We start from the raw sequence: 8,434 nt of genomic DNA, 5'->3' as shown, positions 1-8,434 counted from the left end.
TCTGCACAGGGTTGAAGGATAATGCTGATCAGGGTGTGGCTCTCCGTACACAAAGCCGATCCGCATATGAACTCGCCGCGGGCAGGTGAAAAGATGTCGTCGGCTACTGCACACGTGTCGGAGGAGGCGTGTGTCAGTTCGCTCTCCTTAATCGGGGCAGGGGTCAGGACCAGTAGAGAGGAAACATAACGCAATCGGGTAAACATTGGACGCGCTAAACATCGGGAGAAAAGGGATGAAAATGCATTTTTAAAAAATGGGAAAATCTAGACGGCACATGGGATCATAGTAACATTTCTGTAGATTTTACATACATGTTAAACAAATGGTCAAACTAGGGTTAGATGACCTGATAAGAAACGAGCATTACTATGACCTAACAATGACATTTTTTAGCATTGTTAGTAGAAGTGTTGTTTGCTTTTTCTTCATCATGTAATAAACTGAATTCTTTTTAAATAGTAGGGCTGGCTCGATACCACTTTTTTATGTCCCATACCGATACCGATACTGCAAATTGAGTATCTGCCGATACCGATACCAATCGTAATAATACATGTCTCAATGCACCATGGTCCAAATAACAATGCTCAGACTGTGAAACAAATATTCTACAGAAATAAATACAGAACCTACAACATCACACTTATGCAAAACTGCTGTTTTTATTTTAACTTTTACACACAGAACATTTAGCAGCATTTTTGGCTTGTTTAACAAAAAAGGAAAATGTGGATGTCAATTAAACGCGATGGAGCAATTAGAATTGATGCAAAGTTGAGATTTTCTGTTAAAGTTCTGTCACATTGTTAAAAAACCCTGCTGGATTTTGAAGAGGATATCTGTGGCTAAACGGGAAACGGTGTATTAATCGTTGAGGATGTGAGAGATCTCCAAGCCCAGACAAGATTTTCTTTATCTCAGGTGAGCGATTTATCATTTATAAAGCGATTTTTATTTTGTTTAAACAGTGTTTTTAGATGTGGCAGCAGTAGATGATTTTTACTGTGTTTAAACAGTGTTTTTAGATGTGGCAGTAGTAGATTATTTTTTTTTTATGCTACAAGTTTAAGTAGATCAGTGTGTTTAAATTTCTGAATAGCTATTGTAGATCAGTGGCACATGTTAATGATGCCATCAAGCGTGAGTGGCAATAAACGGCGCTCAGTTGGAACATATCTTCGTGTGTTATTTGTTTTACACACAATGGCCTTATTTACATTAAGTGTTATTTACATTAAGCAACAGTATCGGATTGGATTACAGTACACGTTTTTTTCCTTCCGATATCCGATCCAGTGATTTGGGCCAATATCGGACCGATACCGAGTATCGGATCTGAGCCAGCCCTATTAAATAGCATACAAAAATCAGTACAGTAATCGCTCCTCAATGGGAAAGGTGAAAATCCGCGAAGTAAAAACCATGTGTTTATATGGTTATTTTCATAACCCGATTCCATCGGGTTTAGCATTTAGCATCTTGTCATTAAAACCACTGGATTGAAGTAGCACAGCACGCTAACATGTCAATATAACATCTCCCTTCATGTACCGATAACGGTTACATTTCCTGACAAGCCCGAACTTGCAAATAAAAACACTCGGTACAAGTTTATACAAGTTAAAAATCAGTAATATTTTATTTACGTTTGAAAAGAACTCCATTCGTTTGTCCGCACCGTCAGCCATGTTTATTTTTCTGCTAGAGAGAAGCACCTGACCCGCAATGAACTCTGGGAATGCCTTGATCACTAAGGCAGCGTCGGATGCTCACTCGTTTTTGAGTGAAAATAACGTTGAAATGTTGAAGGATTTGGAACAGCCTCCTTATCGGAAGCGCACAGGATGACGTAAAATGCGTCTATGCAGAGAGCTCACTAGCTTTTCGAACACACCCCTTGTCTGCAGAAATCCGCGAACCAGCAAAAAATCCGTGATTTATATTTAGACATGCTTGCATATAAAGTCCGCGATAGAGTGAAGCCGCAAAAGTCGAAGCGCGATATAGCGAGGGATTACTGTAATTAAAATGTTTGTTGTGTTCCTACCACAAAATCATAACATTTAACTTATAATTTAAGAAAAAATAAAACAGTGTGATGGATGCATTTAAAAGAATGCATTAAATTGTTAGACCTGGATATTGAAGTTCATGTTATGTCATTAACCTAATACAGTGAGCAACAAAATAGGTTCTGTATGCATGTGTCAAAATACAAATTACCCACTCGTGTGAGCTTACTGGTAAGTTTCATAAAAATCCCTTACGGTGCCTCAATACTGCTGTGGTAAAGAGTTTTCCTCACACAGCCTGGTGTACAAAACAGACATTAGCATCCCATAACACCGTCATTAAGCAGGCGGGTGGTAGCGGAGGAGACGCGTCATTGGTCCTTAAGGCTATTACTCTGCTTCCCTCGTCACTCTTTTAATGTTCACTCTTATCACCTATCCTCAAGTAGGCAATTACAGCTCGCTCCATAGGATTGATTAAACGTCTGAGGGCTTAAAAGTCAAGTAAGGGGACATGAAATGCATTGTGTTAAATCAGCTCAAAGAAATGTCGCATGTTTAAAACTATTCTTTCAATGTAAAAAATTCATTCCAACATACTTGGCTACATTGGAACACTCCACGTTTAACAAAGTCAATGATTTACTGTCATGACTACAAACTAGAGACTTGTGCTTTCATGAAGATTTTATGTTGTTTGACAGGAGTAACATCTGGCTGTTTATTTCTTTGGAAAAGCTGCACAAATAAAACTAGGCACAATTCCAGTGTAAAGCACCACAAACCATTTACTTTGTGAATATAGTTTATAGAGTAAAACTGGTAGATCTGGTGTTCTCAGGGATCTGGAGGTAGGATGAGATTGTTGTTTAGCTAGCAATACAGTCATGACTAAGCATTGTTTTCCTTGCAATATGAGAATATACTTTACATTTTATAAATTAAGTCAAGTTTCATTGTCTAGAAAATCCAATAGTGGTACGTAGGGGTTATGAGTTCTTAAATAAAGAAGTCCTTTCAATTAAAAAAAACACTAACTGATTTAATTACATTAATGAAGTAATAATTTAATCACTTCATCCATTTCTACTCACAAATAAACTATACTTATAAATTGTATATGAAAAAAAGCAGTACGTGGAGCATTTTAGGGGCAAGCTGTAGCCCAGTGGTTAAGGTACTGGAACATTAATCAGAAGGTCACTGGTTCAAGCCCCACCACTGGCAGGTTGCTGCTGTTGGGCCCTTAAGCAAGGCCCTTAACCCCCAATTGCTCAGACTGTATACTGTAACTGTAATGTAAGTCACTTTGGATAAAGGCATCTGCTAAATGCCGAAAATGTGTAAACGTGATTTAATTTAATTTCCATGTTTTACCACTGCTGTATCCTGGTCATGGTCACTGTGGGTCTGGTTTCCCTGGAATTACTGGGCACAATCGAGTAACACACCTGGGTGGAATGCCAATCCCTCACATGGCTTCGCTCTCCTCATAGACACAACATACAATGCAGACAATCATGTATGCATCTAAAGGGCCGACTGGATGACAGCGGTACTGAACTGGCATAATTTAATGCTGTAAATCTGTGTTACTGAGTTCATTAGATGTTCAACTTATTGGCACCATTTTTTTTTTATGTCAGAAAAACAATAAAATAAAAAATTGTAATTAACAGTAGAGGCATAATGTTTACATATGCATACATATACAAATTCTATTTCCAAAAAAAGTTGGGACATTTGGGAAAATAAATTCCAATATTTTTATACTTATATATTTTATACTGATCAAATTGTTGTTTGTAATGATAAACATGTTTACAATTTGACGCCTGCAACACACTCCGAAAAAGTTGGAACAAAGGCAACATAACAGTGAATTGTTAACAGGTGAGGGAATCATCAAGGACTGTACAAGCAATGACGGGTCGTGGCTTACCAATGTGTTTCAACCTTCATAAGAGAACCGTCAATCAGTTCAAAAAGAGCATTTCTCACTGCAAGATCCCAAAAATGTAGGTCTTTCACCATCTACCTTACATAATAATGTAAAAAGATTCAGTAAATCTGGAAACATCGCAGTCCATGCAAAGCAAGAATAGAAACCACTACTGAATGCGTGTGACCTTTGAGCCCCCAGATGACATTGTGTGTGAAACTGTCATGCTACTGGGCTAAATTTAGCCACATGGGCTCTGGAGTACTTCAGAAAAGTCACTCAACACAGTCTGCCACTGCATCAAGAAACACAACGTGAAATTCTATTATACAACATAAAAGCCAGAATTAAGTCTATGTAACCACCACCAAGCCAGCTTGTTTTCTGGTCATTAAGCTCAAAGACAAAAAAGACCATCCATACTGTTATCACCAAAAGCTGCAAAAGCTAACAACTGCCATGGCATAGGGTGCATCAATGCCCATAGCATTGGTGACTTGCATGTGTGAAGGTACCAATAATGCAAAGTTGTACATTCCAATTTTAAAGAGACATCCTGCTTCTCCCAGATGGTTTGTGATTATTTTGACAAGACAACGCCAGGCCTCATTCTGTACACACTACAATTACCCCTTCAAGACACAGATCTCTACACAGAACAGAGCAATTAGATTCTTTTAGATTATTGGCTTTTCGGTGTCATCAGCTTGGTCAAGACAGTTTACCAAATTTTTATATAATGAAATTATATAATAACAAATCTTTCCTTCAATGGATTTTCCTTCAATTTTAGATGCAATGTTTTTTGTTTTTTTTAAAGTAAGATGTAGGGTTCAGGTATAGAGGTGACAGGTATAGAGAAAATGTTAAATTAATTGGGCGAAGTGGGAAAAGTGGTTTGTTACTTAAAATCAATGTAATGTATCTTATAATATATATATACAGTGTATCACAAAAGTGAGTACACCCCTCACATTTCTGCAAATATTTCATTATATCTTTTCATGGGACAACACTATAGACATGAAACTTGGATATAACTTAGAGTAGTCAGTGTACAGCTTGTATAGCAGTGTAGATTTACTGTCTTCTGAAAATAACTCAACACAAAGCCATTAATGTCTAAATGGCTGGCAACATAAGTGAGTACACCCCACAGTGAACATGTCCAAATTGTGCCCAAAGTGTCAATATTTTGTGTGACCACCATTATTATCCAGCACTGCCTTAACCCTCCTGGGCATGGAATCCACCAGAGCTGCACAGGCTGCTACTGGAATCCTCTTCCACTCCTCCATGATGACATCACGGAGCTGGTGGATGTTAGACACCTTGAACTCCTCCACCTTCCACTTGAGGATGCGCCACAGGTGCTCAATTGGGTTTAGTCCATCACCTTTACCTTCAGCTTCCTCAGCAAGGCAGTTGTCATCTTGGAGGTTGTGTTTGGGGTCGTTATCCTGTTGGAAAACTGCCATGAGGCCCAGTTTTCGAAGGGAGGGGATCATGCTCTGTTTCAGAATGTCACAGTACATGTTGGAATTCATGTTTCCCTCAATGAACTGCAGCTCCCCAGTGCCAGCAACACTCATGCAGCCCAAGACCATGATGCTACCACCACCATGCTTGACTGTAGGCAAGATACAGTTGTCTTGGTACTTCTCACCAGGGCGCCGCCACACATGCTGGACACCATCTGAGCCAAACAAGTTTATCTTGGTCTCGTCAGACCACAGGGCATTCCAGTAATCCATGTTCTTGGACTGCTTGTCTTCAGCAAACTGTTTGCGGGCTTTCTTGTGCGTCAGCTTCCTTCTGGGATGATGACCATGCAGACCGAGTTGATGCAGTGTGCGGCGTATGGTCTGAGCACTGACAGGCTGACCTCCCACGTCTTCAACCTCTGCAGCAATGCTGGCAGCACTCATGTGGCTATTTTTTAAAGCCAACCTCTGGATATGACGCCGAACACGTGGACTCAACTTCTTTGGTCGACCCTGGCGAAGCCTGTTCCGAGTGGAACCTGTCCTGGAAAACCGCTGTATGACCTTGGCCACCATGCTGTAGCTCAGTTTCAGGGTGTTAGCAATCTTCTTATAGCCCAGGCCATCTTTGTGGAGAGCAACAATTCTATTTCTCACATCCTCGGAGAGTTCTTTGCCATGAGGTGCCATGTTGAATATCCAGTGGCCAGTATGAGAGAATTGTACCCAAAACACCAAATTTAACAGCCCTGCGCCCCATTTACACCTGGGACCTTGACACATGACACCAGGGAGGGACAACGACACATTTGGGCACAATTTGGACATGTTCACTGTGGGGTGTACTCACTTATGTTGCCAGCTATTTAGACATTAATGGCTGTGTGTTGAGTTATTTTCAGAAGACAGTAAATCTACACTGCTATACAAGCTGTACACTGACTACTCTAAGTTATATCCAAGTTTCATGTCTATAGTGTTGTCCCATGAAAAGATATAATGAAATATTTGCAGAAATGTGAGGGGTGTACTCACTTTTGTGATACACTGTAGATTTACTGTCTTCTGAAAAGAACTCAACACACAGCCGTTAATGTCTAAATGGCTGGCAACATAAGTGAGTACACCCCACAGTGAACATGTCCAAATTGTGCCCAAAGTGTCAATATTTTGTGTGACCACCATTATTATCCAGCACTGCCTTAACCCTCCTGGGCATGGAATTCACCAGAGCTGCATAGGTTGCTACTGGAATCCTCTTCCACTCCTCCATGATGACATCACGGAGCTGGTGGATGTTAGACACCTTGAACTCCTCCACCTTCCACTTGAGGATGCGCCACAGGTGCTCAATTGGGTTTAGTCCATCACCTTTACCTTCAGCTTCCTCAGCAAGGCAGTTGTCATCTTGGAGGTTGTGTTTGGGGTCGTTATCCTGTTGGAAAACTGCCATGAGGCCCAGTTTTCGAAGGGAGGGGATCATGCTCTGTTTCAGAATGTCACAGTACATGTTGGAATTCATGTTTCCCTCAATGAACTGCAGCTCCCCAGTGCCAGCAACACTCATGCAGCCCAAGACCATGATGCTACCACCACCATGCTTGACTGTAGGCAAGATACAGTTGTCTTGGTACTTCTCACCAGGGCGCCGCCACACATGCTGGACACCATCTGAGCCAAACAAGTTTATCTTGGTCTCGTCAGACCACAGGGCATTCCAGTAATCCATGTTCTTGGACTGCTTGTCTTCAGCAAACTGTTTGCGGGCTTTCTTGTGCGTCAGCTTCCTTCTGGGATGATGACCATGCAGACCGAGTTGATGCAGTGTGCGGCGTATGGTCTGAGCACTGACAGGCTGACCTCCCACGTCTTCAACCTCTGCAGCAATGCTGGCAGCACTCATGTGGCTATTTTTTAAAGCCAACCTCTGGATATGACGCCGAACACGTGGACTCAACTTCTTTGGTCGACCCTGGCGAAGCCTGTTCCGAGTGGAACCTGTCCTGGAAAACCGCTGTATGACCTTGGCCACCATGCTGTAGCTCAGTTTCAGGGTGTTAGCAATCTTCTTATAGCCCAGGCCATCTTTGTGGAGAGCAACAATTCTATTTCTCACATCCTCGGAGAGTTCTTTGCCATGAGGTGCCATGTTGAATATCCAGTGGCCAGTATGAGAGAATTGTACCCAAAACACCAAATTTAACAGCCCTGCGCCCCATTTACACCTGGGACCTTGACACATGACACCAGGGAGGGACAACGACACATTTGGGCACAATTTGGACATGTTCACTGTGGGGTGTACTCACTTATGTTGCCAGCTATTTAGACATTAATGGCTGTGTGTTGAGTTATTTTCAGAAGACAGTAAATCTACACTGCTATACAAGCTGTACACTGACTACTCTAAGTTATATCCAAGTTTCATGTCTATAGTGTTGTCCCATGAAAAGATATAATGAAATATTTGCAGAAATGTGAGGGGTGTACTCACTTTTGTGATACACTGTAGATTTACTGTCTTCTGAAAAGAACTCAACACACAGCCGTTAATGTCTAAATGGCTGGCAACATAAGTGAGTACACCCCACAGTGAACATGTCCAAATTGTGCCCAAAGTGTCAATATTTTGTGTGACCACCATTATTATCCAGCACTGCCTTAACCCTCCTGGGCATGGAATTCACCAGAGCTGCATAGGTTGCTACTGGAATCCTCTTCCACTCCTCCATGATGACATCACGGAGCTGGTGGATGTTAGACACCTTGAACTCCTCCACCTTCCACTTGAGGATGCGCCACAGGTGCTCAATTGGGTTTAGTCCATCACCTTTACCTTCAGCTTCCTCAGCAAGGCAGTTGTCATCTTGGAGGTTGTGTTTGGGGTCGTTATCCTGTTGGAAAACTGCCATGAGGCCCAGTTTTCGAAGGGAGGGGATCATGCTCTGTTTCAGAATGTCACAGTACATGTTGGAATTCATGTTTCCCTCAAT

Source organism: Trichomycterus rosablanca, chromosome 20 (genome assembly GCF_030014385.1).
Source record: "Trichomycterus rosablanca isolate fTriRos1 chromosome 20, fTriRos1.hap1, whole genome shotgun sequence".
Classification (NCBI taxonomy): Eukaryota; Metazoa; Chordata; class Actinopteri; order Siluriformes; family Trichomycteridae; genus Trichomycterus; species Trichomycterus rosablanca.
Note: the sequence above shows the minus strand (reverse complement) of the source record.